At 37.2% G+C, this 18068-nt stretch overlaps 1 pseudogene; it reads left to right on the forward strand.

Annotated features, from left to right (window-relative positions):
* Positions 1–14338: 14338 nt before the first annotated feature.
* On the forward strand, positions 14339–15461 carry LOC100656927 (olfactory receptor 8B3-like; annotated as a pseudogene).
* The last annotated feature ends 2607 nt before the right edge of the window (positions 15462–18068 follow it).

Below are 18068 nucleotides of genomic sequence, written 5' to 3' on the forward strand. Positions count from 1 at the left end.
AAAAATAAATCAGTCAATTTCTTGCCCAAACAAGGACCTATCAATGTTTGAACTATCTCAGAAGATTGACAGAACTTAGATTGTAAACAACATAATTTTATTCAGTAATAGAAAGAAATGAACTATGCATATATACAACAAATTAGATGGAACTTAAAGGCATTATGCTGAGTGAGAAGAGCTGGACTCGATGTTTATATACCATATGATTTTTTTTTTTTTTTGTCTTGGAGATGACCCAGTTGTAGAGATGGAGAGCAGATTAGTGACTACCTAGGGACACAGATGGTGGTGGAAGGTGGTAGGTGAGAATACTGTTGCTGATAGTCACTATCCAGTGGATTCCAATTCATGGTGATCCCAAAATAAGGTATTATGAGGGTGTTCTTTTTGGCTTTGAAATAGCTTTGTGACTGTTTATTGTTGCTCTTGCAACAAATATATACATGAGATCAAATTTTATAAAACTTATACACACACACACACGCATACTCAAAAATGAGGGCCTGTAAAACTTATAAAAGCTAAATAAAGCCTTAAGTCTAGTTGACATTATTATACCAATGCCAATTCCTGGCAATGCTGTTGTACTGCAGTTATGTAAGATGCTGCCATTGAAGGAAGCTGGGTGAAGAGTTCAAGGGACTCATGTTTTTGCTACTTCCCATAAGTCTATCATCATTTCAAAATTTAAAAGTTATGAAAAGTAAGTGCCAAAAGGTGAAAACAACCTAAGTGTTCATCAATGGTTAAATGGATAAACAAAAGGTGGCACAAACATACAATGGAATACTACTCAGCCATAAAGAGAAATGAAGCCCTGTTCCATACTACACATGGATAAACTTGAAAACCTTAGGTATGCTCAGTGAAATAAGTAAATCACAGGACAGCTATTGTATAATCTCACTTATATGATATAATAAAAATAGGCAAATATATAGAACCAAAGTTTATAGTGGTTATTACAAGTTCCTATAAGGGATGGGAGGAAGGGGGAAGGTGGAACAATTGTTTAGGAAATGGTGAGTGTACATTTATAGTGATGGGAAATTTGACATATTTTCTTGAACTGGAAGCCATAAACAGTGATTTTTCTTATACATTTGATTTAAGCCTATTAAAAGCAAAGACTTATTAAGTCAGAACAACCCAAAACAATAAGTTTTCATGAAATAAAGGAGCATTATTGTATTAAATAACTTTTAAAAGAATGATAAACTCTGTAATCAATGAGAAAGTATCATTTTGCTTTCTGTTTAACTGGTTATTTAAAGGGACTCAAAATATTTTTAAAAAGGAACATTGTAAATAAACTTTATTGAAATATACATCAAGCCTTTCTAAAACTACCTATGTTACCTAGGTGAAATTTTCAATAACATTAATTCTATTTATGTCCTTGTCAAGGACAGCAGAGGCTCCTCTGTCCTATGCCCTGAGAATTATATAATCCCTTGTGGGAAGTTTACATTTACTATTTCAATTTAGGGTGTAAACACAAACACCGTAATTTCTTCCCTGCAGAAGTCATCATGAGGGGAAAGTCCTAAGGGAGAGCTATGCTGGATTTCTAACCAGGCCAAAAGAATTAAAAGCTCTAGGTGAATGCCATGTGCTCTATGACATGCTGGCTCTGTTGTCAAGTCTGTGGTTTCCCTGCACAGACCATATTGTCATATTTATAACTACAAATTTCATATATATCTCAGAATGACTCTTGGAACATTCAGGCTGTGAGATCTGTGCTATGATCCCCCTGCCAGTAAAGAGAGAAGAAGATCCTGTGACTACATGTGGTTAGAATTGGTGTCTCCAAAGCCAATTCTTCCTCCAGGATAGTGGAGGTGAAATCCACTTAAAGCGTCAGGACTGAGGTTTTCCATGAAGGAAGGGTGAGTTAACCAAGTTTTTATTACCCTTACTCACACTCTATGTTGCTGAAAAAGGAGAAATTTCTTTCCATAGCGAGACACTCATAGGCATGCAAAGCTGCCTCTTCTGCCTGCACTCTTCTCAACTTACTGTGTTGGCTTCATCCTCACTCCTGTAATAAGACAGTGAGAGCAGTCCCAAGTGGCACATCCAGTACAAAGCAACATCAGAGGAAGAAGAATTGTGTCTCTTTCCTAAATTTATTTATTGAAGTCTAATATTCACATAGCAGTATTTACATACCATGATTGTATAGCTTGATGAATTTTAACAAACTTGACTACTAATGTAACCGGCTCCCAGATTAATTATTTCTCTTTCGTGCCCTCATACAGATGCTGGGAAAGCACATCCACCTTCCTTTCTTCATTGCCTGTCCCGGTAGGATGGAACAAAGACTGATTATGTAGAAACACCGAGGTGTATATTTGATTATAAATATTAGGCTACTAAGAGGGTCTCCACAATGCTTCTCACCCTTTTTTGACTTCAAGAATTGTTTTAGAAAGACATCCAAATATCTTATAGACAGTGAAGGGACTTCTTTCCAGGAAGGAGAATATCAATATGATCTCCTCTGTAGTGAAGTTCTGTCTTCATTGATGATCATCGCAGAGAAACTGCAGTGTTGAGTATAGTGATGGAAACACGAGTAGAAAGCAGGAAGTAAAGAGCCAGATGAATGAGAGGGACAGATAGGAGAGGCTTTCCGACTCTCCATGCTCATCATCAGGTAGATTTGTACCTCAGCGACCGCATCCTTATATTTTCTAGTAAAGACAGAAGGAATTGTTCATCACAAGTTAGCTCATGCAGACAAAATATAGGGTGACTGAACTGTTGAGTGATGTGTGTGGCAGTACACTCAGACTCCATGAAGCAAAGAAAACTTGAATTCTGTCAGTAAGAGTCCCTTTGTAATGAGTGTGTATGGGTCAGGAGAGAGCTGGGTTCTCTACTAATGAAGTTTTCTATTTTCCTCACAGATGTCCAAAACTGAGAATGCTTGCTAGAAATGACTCCTTAGTGCCTGAATTTATTCTTGCTGGATTAACAGAGTATCCAGAGCTCCAGCAACCTCTCCTTATTTGTTTCTAATGATCTACATGTCACCATGTTGGGCAATCTTGGCATGATAGTTCTTACCAGGATAAATTCTCACCTTCACACCCTCATGCACTATTTATTGTTCAATCTACCCGTCATTGATCTCTGTTACTCTTCTGTCTTCATCCCCAAAATGCTGATGAACATTGTATTGTAGAAGAATAGCATCTCCTAGTTTGGGTGCATGACCCAACTGTTTTTCTTTCTTTCTTTCTTTTTTTTTTGTCATCTCTGAATGCTATCTGTTGACCTTGATGGCCTGTGATCACTATGTGGACATTTGCAATGGGTCACCATGTCCCATTAGGTGTGTTCTGCACTGCCACTTGCTGAATATGCCATGGGATTTGCTGGTGCCACTGCCCACACAGGTTGCCTGCTTAGACTAACCTTCTGCAATGCTAATATCATCAACCATTACTTGTGCGACACCCTCCCTTTACTCAAACTCTCTTGTACCAGCACCCATGTTAACAAGGTAGTAGTTCTCATTGAGGTGGGTATCAATATTACAGTACCCAGTTTTAGCATCCTAATTTCTTGTGTTTTCATCCTTTAGCATTCTTCATATGAAATCTGCTCAAGAGCGAAGATCAAAAGACTTCAGCAGCTGTAGCTCTCACATCATTGCTATTTCTCTTCTTTTTGGGGTCGGCTGCGTTTATGCATCTTTAGTATTCTTGTCCTGAATCTAGTGAGCAGGGAAGGTTTCATCTATTTTTTACACTAACGTGGGGCCCATGCTTAACACTCTGATCTATGTTTGAAGAACAAGGATGTTGAAGTAGCTGAGGGAAGCCTTGATTAAAATCCAGAGGAGAAACATATTCTAACTAGAAGCAGTGGTAATGTAAAGAAATTGAAGCATCTCAAATTTTTATTGGTATTTTTCATGAGGAGATTTTTGTTTATAACCATGTTGACTCTACAGATTGTGTTATGTATGATTTAATAGACTTGTTTTTATTACTTCTCTTATAGCTAATCTTGTCTCATTCTTTGCTACTTTCTCTACTGCCACTCTCACAAGCTTAGTGAATAATTAATAGTGTGTTTATAAAAGGAACATGTACACCAACTGTTTTCAATATTGTTTCATGTCCCTTCTGTCTCCTGTTCTCTTCCTAATCTGAACGAATCTAGTGAGTTCCATAAATCACCTGAGGTAAACTTTATGCTACAGCTTGCTCACCTAAACACATAAGTGCCAAATATAATAAAATCATTCTCATTCTTATTAATATTGTCACCGTTATAAAACCCAAAATGAAACTCATTGCTGTCATGTAGATTCTGACTCATGGATCCTATAGGACAGAGTAGAACTACCCTATAGTAGAACTGCCCTACTGGTTTGTAGCTGGAGGCTTAACCACTCCAGCACCAGGGCAGTAGGATTTAGTGATATGCTTTCATTTCAAACTGTAATGCAGTTTAAAATAAAACCTAAATCTCTTTTTGTTCTATTTAACCTATGCCCCTGCCTATTATTATTCTGACTTATCTTGTTCTATTTTGAGAGTGGCAAAATCTGGACCACATTTCCTCAGCTTTTGAGAGCCTCTATAAGCCCAGTGCATTTGATATTAAGGATAATCCTTGTAGCTCTTTTATTGTGAAAGACATCATTAACAGAGGATGATGAGAGAAATAATATGCATGTATCTCAGGACCGGAAACCCGGTAGTGTAGTAGTTAAGTGCTACAGCTGCTAAGGTGCACGTTGGAAACTCTGTGGGGCAGTTCTACTCTGTCCTGTAGGGTAGCTATGAGTCATAACTGACTTGATGGCAATGGGCTTTTTTTTTTTTTTTTTTTTGCTTTTATCTCAGTACCCCAATAAAGTTGCAGGATGTTTTGTGTAATAAAAATTGTATTTACTATTACCTGCGATGACAGCAAATATTTTGTAAAAAAGGCATACATTTCTTATTGTGAATTTTTTATTTATCACTTAAAGGAAAACACTGCACACTAGGTTAGATGAAATATTTTAGCTGTTGTTTTACTTATCTAATGAGGTTATTCATTGAGAAAGAATAATGTATATTAATACTAATAGCCTATGTTACTGGAAATGTTTTGTGAACTTATTTATACTTTGTATCATCAGTATGAATCTAGTAAAATTAGAAATTGCCAAAAACGAAATGGAAGGCATAAACATCTATATCATAGGCATTAGTGAGTTGAAATGGACTGCTATTGTCCATTTTGAATAGGGCAATCATACTGTCTACTATGCTGGGAAGACAAATTGAAGAGGAGTGGTGTCCCTTTTATTGTCAAGAAGAACATTTCAAGATCTATCCTGAAGTACAATGCTGTCAGTGATAAGATAATATCCACATGCTTACAAGGATGTCCAGTTAATACCACTATTATTCAAATTACAGCATCAACCACTAAGGCCAGTGATAAAGAAATTGAAGATTTTTGCCAACTTCTGCAGTCTGAAATTGATGAAACATTGCAGTCAAGATGCATTGATAATTACTTGTGTGGAATGTGAAAGTTGGAAACATAAAAGGAGGATTGGTAGTTGGAAAATTTGGCCTTGGTGATAGAAACCATACCAGAGATGGCATGATAGAATTTTGCAAGACCAAGGACTTCTTTATTGCGAACACCTTTGTAATCAACATAAATGGCTAGGATACCAGTGGACCTCACCAGATGGAATACAAAAGAATGAAATTGATTGATCTTTGGAAAGTGACAGTGGAGAAGCTCAATATCGTCAGTCAGAACAAGGCCAGGGACTGACTTCAGAACAGACAATTGTGCAAATGCAAGTTCAAGATGAAGCTGAAGAAAATTAAAACAAGTCCAGGAGAGCCAAAGTAGGATCTTGAGCATATTCCACCTGATTTAAAGGCCATCTCAAGAATAGATTTGAGGCATTGAGCACTAAGTACTGAAGGCCAGACAAGTTGTGAAATGCTATCCAGGACGTTATTCATGAAGAAAGCAAGAGTTCATTAAAAAGAACCATGCCAGTAATGTTGGTGTAAGGTGGTATCTCACTGTAGTTTTGATTTGTATTTCTCTTTTTGAATGGGTAATGGTAGCGAGGATTTCCTCATGTACTGTTAGCTGCCTGAATGTTTTCTTTGGTTAAGTATCTGTTCATATCCTTTGACTATTTTTTAACTGGATTATTCATCATTTTGTTGTTTAGGTGTGCAAATAGTCTATACAGTCTAGAGATTAGACCCTTGTTGGATATGTTGTAGCCAAAATTTTCTTCCCAGTTTGTAAATCCTGTTTTTACTCTTTGATGAGTGTAAGTGTTTAATTTTCAGGAGCTCTGAATTAACTAGTTTCTCTTCTGGTGTTTCTGCATTGTTAGTTATGGTTTGTAATGTAGTCTTTTCCCTATTTCTTCCATGATCTTTATCATTTTAGGTTTTATATTCAGGTCTTCGATTCATTTTGAGTTAGCTTTTGTGTATGGTGTGATGTATGGCTCTTGTTTGACTTTTTAGAGATGGACATCCAGTTTTATACCACCATTTTGTTAAAAAGACTGCCTTTTCCCATTTTAATGGATTTTGGTCCTTCGTCAAAGATCAGGTGATTATATGTAGATGGATTTACATCAAGGTTATCAGTTCTTTCCCATTGGTCTATGTGTCTCTTGTTCTACCAGTACCAAGCTGTAATGACTACCGTGGCTATATAGTAGGTTGTGATATCAAGCAGTGTAAGGCCACCTACTTTTTTTTTTCTTCAATAATGCTTTGCTCATCCAAGACCCCTTTCCTTTCCATATAAAGCTGGCAATTAGTTTTTTCCATCTCAATAAAGAATGCTGCTGGTCTTTGGATCAGGATTGCTTTATATCTCTAGATCCTTTTGGGTAGAAATGGCATTTTCACAATGTTGAGTCTTCCTATGCATGAGCACGGTGTGGTTTTCCATTTATGGCAGTCTCCTTTGGTTTTTTGTAATAGTGTTTTGTTATTTTCTTTGTATAGGCCTTTTACTTCTCTAAGGATCCCTGGTGGAACAGTAGTTAAAGTGATGGACTGCTAACAGAAATTTCAGTGGCTGGAACCCACCATCTCCTCCATAGGACTAAAATATGACAGCCTGCTTCTGCGAAGATTCACAGCTTGGGAATCCTAAGGGGTCCTTATGAGTTGAAGTTTATTTGACAGCAGTGGGTTTGGTTTTTATGTCTCTACTTAGGTTGATTCCTGTGTATTTTATCTTTTGAGGGGCTTAATAAACCGTATTGTTTCCTGATTTCCTTTTTCAAAATTCTCTTCAGTGGTGTATAGGAATCCAACTGAGTGTTGTATGTTTATCTTGTATCCTGCCACTCTCCTAATCTTTCAATTAGTTCCAATAGTTTTCTTGAGGAATCTTTGGGACTTTCTATGTATAGTATCATATCATCCACAAATAGGGATAGTTTTACATCTTCCTTTTCAATGTGGATGCCCATTATTTCTTTTACTTGCTTTATTTCTCTAGCTAGGACCTCCAACACAACATTAAATAGGAGTGGTGATAAAGGGCATCCTTGTCTTTCCCATTCTCAGGGGAAATGCATTCAGCCTCTCTCTGTTGAGAATGATGTCAGCTGTTGGTATTGTATGGATGTTCTTTATTATGTGGAGGAATTTCTCTTTTATTCCTATTTTATTGTGAGTTTTTATCAGGAATGGATGTTAGACTTCATCAAGTGCCTTTTCTGAATTGCCTGAGATGATCATGTGATTCATTTCTTTTGTTCTATTTATGTGGCAGATTGTGTTGACTGATTTTCTAAAATTTAATCATTCTTGCATACCCGATATGAATCCCACTTGGTTGTGTTGTATTATTATTGTTATTTTTTTATAGGATGTTTAGTTCTATTGACCAGAAATTTGTCAAGAGTTTTTGCATTTATATTAATGAGAATTATTTGTCTGTAATATTCTCTTTTTGTGCTGTCTTTGTCTGGCTTTTGTATCAGGGTTATGCTGGCTTCATAGAATGAACTCTGGAGTATTCTTTCCTTTTCTATGATCTGAAATAGTTTGAGTAGTAGTGGTGTGAGCTCTTCTCTGAATGTTTGGTAGAATTATCCAGTGAAGCTGTCTGGGCCAGATATTTGTTGTTGTTGGAAGATTTCTTTTTTATTACTACTTCTTCAATGTCTTCTTTTGTTATCAGTCTGTTCAGATTTTCTATTTCAGTTTGTATTAGTTTAGGAAGTTAGTGTTTCCAGGAATTTTTTCATTTCCTCTAGGTTCTCAAATTTGTTGGAGTACAATTTTTCATAGTATTCTATTGCTATCCTTTTTTATTTTAGTTGGGTCTGTTGTAATGTCCCCGTTTTCATTTCTTATTTGAGTTATTTGCTTCCTTTCTTGTTTTTCTTCTGTAAATTGGGCAAATGGTTTGTCGATTTTGTTGATCGTTTCAAAGAACCAACTTTTGATCTTGTTAATTCTTTGTATTGTTCTTTTTTCTCTGTTTCATTTTGTTCTACTTTAATCTTTGTATTTCCTGTCTTTTTGTGCCTGAGGTCTTGTTCTGCTGTTCTGTTTGTATTTGCTTGAATTGTAAAGCTAACATTTTGATTTTGATCCAGTCTTCTTCTTTGATGTGTGCATTTATTGCTATAAATTGACCTCTGAGCAGTGCCTTTGTCATGTCTCAGAGGATTTGGTATGACGTGTTTTCATTCTCATTTGATTCTTGGAGTTTTTTGATTCCCTCTTTGATTTCTTCTATTATCTTCTATTACCGTATATTTCTTCTATCACAGTTTTTTTTCTTTTTTAATGCAAGGTGCTGTTTAATTTCCATGTATTTGACTTTTTTCTTTGCTCTTCCTGTTATTGATTTCTCTTTTATCACATTGTGATCAGAGAGAATGCTTTGTATTACTTTGATGTTTTGGCGTTTATTGGAGGTTGTTTTGTGGCCTAAAACATGGTCTATTCTCAAGAATGCTCCAGGTGCATTTGAAATGAATATATTCTTTACTGCTTTTGGGTGGAGTGTTGGATAATCGTGGCCTTTAGATATGTTGTATCTTTGTCGAGCTTCTTTCTATACATTCCGTCCTTTACCAAGAGTGGAGTGTTGAAATCTTCTATTATTATTGTGGAACTATTTCTTTTTTCAGTGCTGTCTAGAGTCTTAAAAGCCTGTGAGTGGCCATCTAGGATACTCCATTCATCTCTCCCTTTCAGGGCTAAGAGACTAAGGGACCACATCTACCAGGGCCTCCACCAGACTGAGTCTAGTACGACTAGATGGAGCCCAGCTACCGCCACTGACAGGGATCACAATAGAAGTTCTCAGACAGAGCTGGAGAAAAAAAATAGAACAAAATCCTAACTCAAAAAGAAAGGCTAGACTTGCTGGCCTGACATAAACTGAAGAAAGCCTGAGAGTGTGGTCCCTGGACACGCTTTCAGCTCAGTGATGAGGTCACTCCTGAGGTTCCCCCTTCAGCCAAAGTTTTAACAGGACCATGGAACAAAACAAGAATAATGGGGTGCACTAGCCCTGGGGCAGTGACTGGAAGGCAAGAGGGAACAGAAAACCCAGGGCTGAGAAGGAAGAGTGCTGACATGTCATGGGGTTGTTAAACAATGCCATAGAACAATGTGTATACTAACTGTTTGATAAGAAACTGGTTTGTTCTGCAAACCTTCATCTAAAGTACAAGAAAAAAAATGTTAAAAAAAAAGATTATGAATCTGATGCTTTAAGACTAACCAAAGAATCACTCTATTTAAGTATAGCATGATACACTACTAAACCCTCCATTGTACATATGTAGTATGTTTGTAAATATATATATACACACACACATTGATTTTTCAAACACTCATAAATATATTTACTAAATCGATTTTATCTCAAGGCAGCGGAGTTGATTTAAGCTTAAAGAAGAAAACTCACTTTTTTTAAAGTATTTTAAAAATACACATTTTGTAGGTAAAGTGAAAAAACACAATTTCCTATAACAAACATTTTTTTAAATAATATTTTATTGTGTTTTTGGGAAAGGTTTACACAGCAGTTTTGGTTTCCGTTCAACAACATCTACAAAAGTTTTTCAGTGACACTTGTTGTATTCTTCATATCGTGTGAACATTCTTGTTTCTTATGTTCTGGTTGTTCCACTTCCATTAAACGAGTTTCCTTGCTCCCTTACAGTCTCATCATTTAAAGTAATTGCTTACTGTTTGGTCTCATAAAGGTGACTTTTTAAAAGGAGCACAGTACTTACAGTGGACATTCATCATTTTTTGAGCCAATTTGTTATTTAGCTACAAGGTGAAATGTGACCTCAGGGGTTAGTGTGGGTTCAAAGTCTGAAGATTATTTTAGGACAAGAGTCTTGGGAAGTCTTCCAGTCTCAACCACTCCAGTATGTCTGCTTTTATTTATTTATTTATTTTTAGGAATTTGAGTTTCTGTCCCACATTTTTCTTCCATTCCATCAGGGTCCATCTATTGTGGCCCAGATTAGGCACTTGGTAGTGGTAGCCAGTCACCATCTAGTTCTTCTGGTCTCAGAGTAGATGAGGCCATGGTTCTTGTAGACTGTTCTGCAGACTAGTTTCTTCTCTGAGTCTTTTTTTGTTTTGTTTTGTTTTCTGCTCCAGACAAGTGGAGACCAATAATCTCTTAGGTGTATCTTAGGTAGCCTCTTACAAGCTTTTAAGGCCCCAGACACTACTCACCAAACTAGGATGTAGAACAAAACTTCATGAACTATATTATGCCATACAAACATTTTTCACAAGCTTCTTGATTGTGGCAGACAATGCTGTTGCCCTATTCAGTATGCATTCCTTCCCCTCTTTTCCCAAATGCTAGAAAATCTCAAGATAGAGACCGAAATGGGAGTTGCTTGTTTGGCTAGTTTATGTTGAGGTTTATGTTCGTCATGTGTTATAGTTCTGACTGAAGAGACATATGGGAAGTCATGTACTGGTTTTTGGAGAAAATGTACTGCACTGTAAAAGAGAGTGACACGTGAGGGGAGTTCTCTTGATTTCTTATTTCCATATAGTTGTGTGAAAATGTGATTCTTGAAGCTATGGTAGCTATTTGGTGACAATTGGTGACAAACCTGAAAACTAAAATCAAAGGATGAGCACAATGGGATGAAAGAGCCTGGTTCTAGATGAGAATGGAGAATGCTGAGTTACTGAACCAGCCCTCAGACACTACCTCTAGATTTATTGTTATGTGAGCAAACTAAGTCCCTATTTTAAGTAGACTTTTAATTCTGCATTCCCTTAACCGGAAGCTAGGAACTAACTAACTGATGACATGGGTTTAGGTTACATTCCTTCAATATTAAATGAAAAAATACATGATTTTAACAGATGAATATCATGGGGAGATACTTTTCCTTTCAGTAAACATTGAAGTGTGGAACTGAAATTTACTGTTAATAATTAGTTAAGGAGAGCTTGTGCAGACTTAAATTTAAATTTTAGATGTAATGTTTGGTTTATATGGCTAGTGCTCTTTGTTCATTATCCCGTTTTTGGTTCTTGAATTGTAAACCTTCTCCGACATTCCCTCTCTTATATTTTCTGAGAAGGGTAATGAAAGTCGAAGTGTGAGAAAGAGATTGTAGGGGCCTAAAGCCCTGGGTATTGGAGCACTGTTTCTGCGTGGCTTGAATGGTTAGCTTTTACATACCCCTGCGATTTTGTGATTTGTGGTTTGTTTCCTCCCTTCCTTCTTCCTTTCTCCATGTTCCCATAAAGTTTACAATTAACCTATATTCCTCTTGAGCAATCAGAACAACAATCAATAAGATCCGGGATGAGACAACCAGACAATGGGGGCCCATCTTGTGACTGAAACCAGGATGGCATTAGAGGACCTCTAAAGAATACCCATAGAATGTCAACATGTCCGGGATGTGATCAACATGCCCCCTCTCAAAGGGCAACTGTCATGCTCCAGATTTTTCAACTCTACACCCCAACCCTATAAAACCCACTGGTCAGTCTCCAGCAGACAGACTTTGGAGGAGCCCATTCCCCTCTGTCTCTTGTATACCGGTATACAATAAAGACCTCTTGCTGTTTACCTCACCGCTTCTCAGTATCAGTATCAGCCTTATAGCGAGTGGCTCGAATCCATGTTTTTCCGTAACAGTAAGAGTTTGCACAATACTTAATTTACTAAAAATACTTAAATCAGTCAGAACATTTCTTTCCTGGCTTCTCATTAAACTGAACTTAGACTTGATTTAAATTTTCATTATTGCCAAGTTTGGGGGGCTTATATGTTTATTGCACAGATTCATATTCCCAGAGATAATGGAGAACCTTTGAAAATTCCCGAGCTAGGGGGAGACAGAGTTCTGCTTTCAGAGATTATTTTGTCAACAGCAGACATGGCTAAACCAGAGAGATATGTGGGGATATGCTAAATAACTGTTAGGGACTGCACAATTCTGTAGTGTGTTTCAGTTTAAACTGAAAAAGTACCCGAATGTGGATAGTGCCTATGGGAAAGGGATGGAGTGCACTGTGTTGGTGGACTCTCTTACCTGGCAGATGAGATATGCAGAAAATACTTTGAAGCCTTTATCCTGAAAACAACTTAATTCTCATTAATATTTATTGAGTACCCACTGCAAAATCTGCACTTTTCTTGGCCCCCAAAGCAAAGTAGTAAACAAGACAGAAGTGGTCTTTGTCCCTATAGAGCTTATAGTTTCTAAGGGAACATGGAAATAAGCAGAAAAGGAGAAATATGCCTGACGAGTGTAATGATGGAGGCTTTACCAGGAGGTATGAGAACACAAAGAATGACAGCCGACATTTATTAACTCTTTAGCATGAGCTAGGCACTGCTCTAAGCATATTGCATATGCTAGGTCATTTAATTGTTACAACAACCCAACGAGAGAGATGCTGTTATTACCAGCCCTATTTTATTAATGATGAACCTGAGGCACAGAGAGTTTAAGTCACCTGCCCAAGGTGTGATAATTAGTGCATATGGAGATGGGATTCACACATGTGCTCTCTCACTCATAGCCCACATTCTTAAGTATGATGATGATGAGGGGAGATTGACGAACTCAGTTACTGAATTTTTTAAGGGCCCAGCAGGACTTTCGTGTAGAAATTACCAGTACATGTTGAAAGCAAACACTTTAAAAGGGAGGTAACAAACTAAAAAACTGATTTGAGGACATCCCAGGAGAGACAACAACTGAAGGCAGGTATTGCAAACCTGTGCATTTAGCACTATTTATGAAAAAAAGAAACCTTAAGTAAAGATCCTTGTGGCAAAATCTCCCTTTCGGACTTGGGAAGAAGAGGAAAGAAAACAATACAATAGATTTCCCTTAAGAGATGAAGATGTTAGGGGTTATGGGAGTTTCTTTTTGGCTGTGCACTGAGGGGTGTTTAATCCCTTGAGTGAGTTGAAAATTTGAGTAAACACTGATCCCTCAAGAACTAAAGACAGATCCTGGTGCAGGGTGTAAATACAATCCGCTTACTTCCCTTTTACTTATAGAATCTGTTCCCTAGGGAAGAGACTGGGCCAGTTGTAATCTGTTTATAATCAAGTGCATTACATCAGTTAACTCATATTAAGTCATCTGTGTTTCAGTGAGTGGAAATGGTGATAATAATTATGATTTTTTTTCCCTGTTGCTTGAGAACACTCAGTATTAAAATCAGAAAATATCATCTGTTGCTCAAAGATAGTTTCAGGATGTTTCAGAAAATAATCCTGGGCAACATAATTTTAGAATAAGAGGAAGCAAAACCTCAGAGCTTGAAGTTTCATTTCCAGGACCACAGGAGTAAACACAACATCAAAAATCAATAAAGAATCACACATGTTTTCTGTTCTAAGGAGGTGAGTTCCTGAATTCCTTCCATGTTAACGTCCTTCTTTTTTTCAAAGAAAGCCCTGGGATCTATGATATGCCCTTTCTTACCCATTTTTTGCAGTCCAAATGTAGATGGAACAGTCTGTGACATGGGGCACTTACAGAACCTCTCCTAGATTCTAGTTCCTTAGTTTTGAAATAGAAACAATGTTCATGGCCCCAACTTGGAAGGTCTAATCTGCATCAGAAGCCAGCACTGTGATCCTAGGGCCTCTGCCTCCAATTGTACTGGTGAGAGAAGGGTTCCTGCGAGTGAAGAAATAATGAGAAGAGGGAGGCAATTCTGTCCTGGCCATCTTTCTACTCCTTTATCTCTTGGTTTTTCCTGCTGTCATGTTACATAAGGCAACACTGGCATTCTGTATGTAGACAATTTTGGAGGTAATCTTTGTCATTTTTAGCTTATAAAGACTCTACAAATGGGAGGTCAGTGTCACTGTGTATCTTGGTAGTGGTAAAGGCTGATTGTATGGGCCCAGGTTGGGTTAGTCTCATACATTCTCTGCATACACCCCACTCTTGGGGGAGGAGATATTGTGGGAAATTCTGGATTGCCATCTAACGCAACTCCTTTCACTTGTTGCCACAGGCAATCCTACTGAAAAATGGCTACTGGAAGTCCTTCTTTTGTGACGAAATTCATTCTGATGGGATTAAAAGAGCAACCGGATCTCCAATTCCCTTTTTTCTCCCTGTTTCTAGTAATATATGTGGTCACTGTATTGGAAAACTTGGGCTTGATAACTTTGATTGGGCTGATTTTTACCTTCACACCCCCATGTACTTTTTCTTCTTTAACTTGTCTTTCATAGACCTCTGTTATTCTTCTGCGTTTATGCCAAAAATGCTAATGAACTTCATATCAAAAAGAATATTATCTCCTACAGGGAATGCTTGACACAGCTCTACTTTCTCCTTTTTTTTTTTTTTTTTTTAATCATTCCAAAACGCTATGTGTTGACATCATTAGCCTATGAGCACTATGTGGCCATCTGTAATCCACATTGTCAAGTCCCTAAAGTATGTTTCAAACTTATTTTTGGTTCATACTTGATGGCCTTTTCTTGTGCTATGGCTCACAGTGGATGCATGCTGAGGCTGACCTTCTGTGATGTCAACACCATCAACCATTACTTGTGTGACCTTCTCCCTCTGCTCCAGCTCTCCTGCACCAGCACCCATATCAATGAGTTTGTGGTTTTTATTGTGGCAGGCATAAAAATTGTTTTGCCCAGTCTTACCATCTTTATCTCTTATGGTTTCATTCTCTCTAGCATCCTCTGTATCAATTCCACTGAGGGCAGGTCTAAAGCCTTAGGTACCTGCAGTTTTCACATAATTATTGTTCCTCTTTTCCTTGAATCTCAAACCATCTGCTGTAGGGTCTACGAGTGAGGGAAAAATCCCTTCTGTGTTTTACACCAATGTGGTTCCCATGATGAACCCCTTAATCTGTAACTTGAGAAATAGAGATATTAAACTTTCCCTGAGGAAATCCCTGATTAGGGAAAGGTTTTGATCAAAAACACTATCTCTCTGTGCAAGTAGTTAGAGGACAGGGAGGCTCTGCAGGTTTAGTTTCAGTATTTATGGTGGCATTATTCTTATCCTACTTCTTTCTTACCCTGGTGAGTGGTATTTGTCTTTTTTTGAACATTATTTCTATTTCGGTGGGGATTAATTTTCACTTACTCAACATTTGCATAATTCCTTCTTATTCTCACTTTTTCTCTTGTATAAGAATAACATTAAGGAAGGAATTTATTATCACTGTTTTTTTTTACTGTAAATTTGAACTTTTTTTTCTCTTGGAAAAATATTAATGAATCTGTGAATGATCCAATAAAGCAATTTTAAGGTGACCTTATACCATTGTAGTGAAGGCCTCTTATTAGGAAGTTGTAATGTTTCACTGGATGCATGAGTCAGATAATCGTTCTTTTCCTGTTTTTCCATCCTCCACAGGGCAGCAACACGTGTCCTTCATATGTCACCACTTCGTAGAGATAAAATGTTCCATGGACACTCTCAAGTATATCTCACTCTGTAGCTATAAACACTATGCACTAACCTTCTTTTGGCAAAGTGTTTACTTATATACCTTCCTACACCATTACTAACACCTAATAGATCCAGTATCTATAATTATTGCATAGATGGGAAACTTAAGCTCAGAGGGGTTAATGATTTACTTACAGTCACAAAGCTTCTTAATGAAAAAAGCCAAAAGTAAAGCCTTAGCCTACGGATTTCAAATCTACTTTGTTTCTACTTCATTTTATTTATTTATTTATTTTATTTCAATGAACATGAAATATAAGAAAACGATCCTGTTTTGCTGAAAGTTGACTGTATTTTATTCCAAGAGGATACATAACTTTCCCTCAGGCAAGGTAGTGCTTTTTTTTTTTCTTTAGGAAAACGGTTTGATGGATCTTTTTGGTGGGAAGAGGATGCTGATTGGGCACATAGAGTTGGGAGATGAATGATCCAAAAAGATACTTTTTTTCTGAAAAATAAAATAAAGTGAATGTGAGATACTTGCAGGTGTTTTTATTTCAGAGAATAGGGGACATGGGAGAGAAAGAGGTCCAGAAACATGTCATTAGACCAGGACAAAAGAGATACATGGTCAACAAATAAGAGGTCCCTGTGTAGGGAATAATCAATGAGGTTTCAGACAAAGAATTCACTTTTTTTTTTTCCGTGTTCTACTGAGTACTGCAATTAACCTACAATGTACAAAAAACTTTGATAAACTTGTAGTGCACAATGATCATAGACTCTTAGTAGTGTTTTGGGGAATGAAGGAGAAAAAGGTATAGACAAATTTGTGGGGATTCAGGTAATGAGAGCACAACAACTTCAGGAGATAAAATAATAAGTGGTGATTGAAACTGAAGTTAGGAAGCAGAAATTTAGAAAGCAAAATATGAGACAATGAAAGTCCCTACCCTCTCTCTTCTGGAAACTCTTGGAAATATTATGGAGATCACAGAATTTTTCTGAGTGCGAAAAAGACTTAGGTTATTTGATATTGAGAGGTTTTAAATTCAGAAAGCAGGAGAACCTGGGAAGAATTAAATTGCACCTGTTCTTGTGGCTTTGATGTGCTATGCCCATGTGGATTTTACGCTGTATGAAACTCAAATTACAGCTGATGTAGGAGTTATAATTGAAAATAAGCATTTTTCCGGTTTTTTTTTTTCCTAATTTTTTTTTTTATTTTGTCGTTGGGAATACACAGCAAAACATACATCAATTCAACAAAAATCATAAATGTACGATTTAGTGACACTGATTATATTTTTCTAGTTGTGCAACCATTCTCCCCCTCCTTTTCTGAGTTGTTCTCCCTCATTAACATAATCTCACTTCCCCCTAAGTTTCCTATCTAATCTTTTAAGCAGGTGTTGTCAATTTTATCCCATATAGATAGTTCTTAAAAGGGCATAATGCTCAAGGCAGAATTTCTTTTAGTAGTTAAGTTAAAGTATTGTTTGGTTTTAAGGTGACTCCAGGCGATATTTTTGGTTTAAGATTAAAACCGAAAATATCCCAAGGCTTTAGTTTCAGAATTCATCCACCCTCCATGGCTCCAGAAAGTCTAGAGTCCATGAGAATTTGAAATTCTATTCCACATGTTCCCCCTTTTGATCAGTATTCTTCTATAGAATCATCTATTAAAATATTCAGTAATGGTGGCCAGGCACTACCCAGGACTTCCGGTCCCATGAAAAGAAGGTAGTTGTTCATGGGGCCAATTAGCCAGACATTCCATATTTTCTCCTGTTCCTGACTCACCTTCTTCTCTTGCTCCACGTGAATAGAGATCAAATGTTGTGCTTTGGATGGCAACTTGCAAGTTTTTAAGACCCCAGACAATATGCAATGAACTAGGAGTTATACTAGGAGTACTAAACATATTATTAGTCCACTTAACTGGGATGCCAAATGAAACCATGGCCCTCAAACTCTAACTCAAGGAATCCAATCCCACGAAGTGTTTGGTCATATATAAGAAACCTCAGCAGCTGCTGTTTCTTTTCGTCATTTCTATAAATATATCTATGACACAAATTTTGCCATTTCAGCATTTTACAGGTGTACAACTTATCGACCCCCA

Source organism: Loxodonta africana, chromosome 15 (genome assembly GCF_030014295.1).
Source record: "Loxodonta africana isolate mLoxAfr1 chromosome 15, mLoxAfr1.hap2, whole genome shotgun sequence".
Taxonomy (NCBI): domain Eukaryota; kingdom Metazoa; phylum Chordata; class Mammalia; order Proboscidea; family Elephantidae; genus Loxodonta; species Loxodonta africana.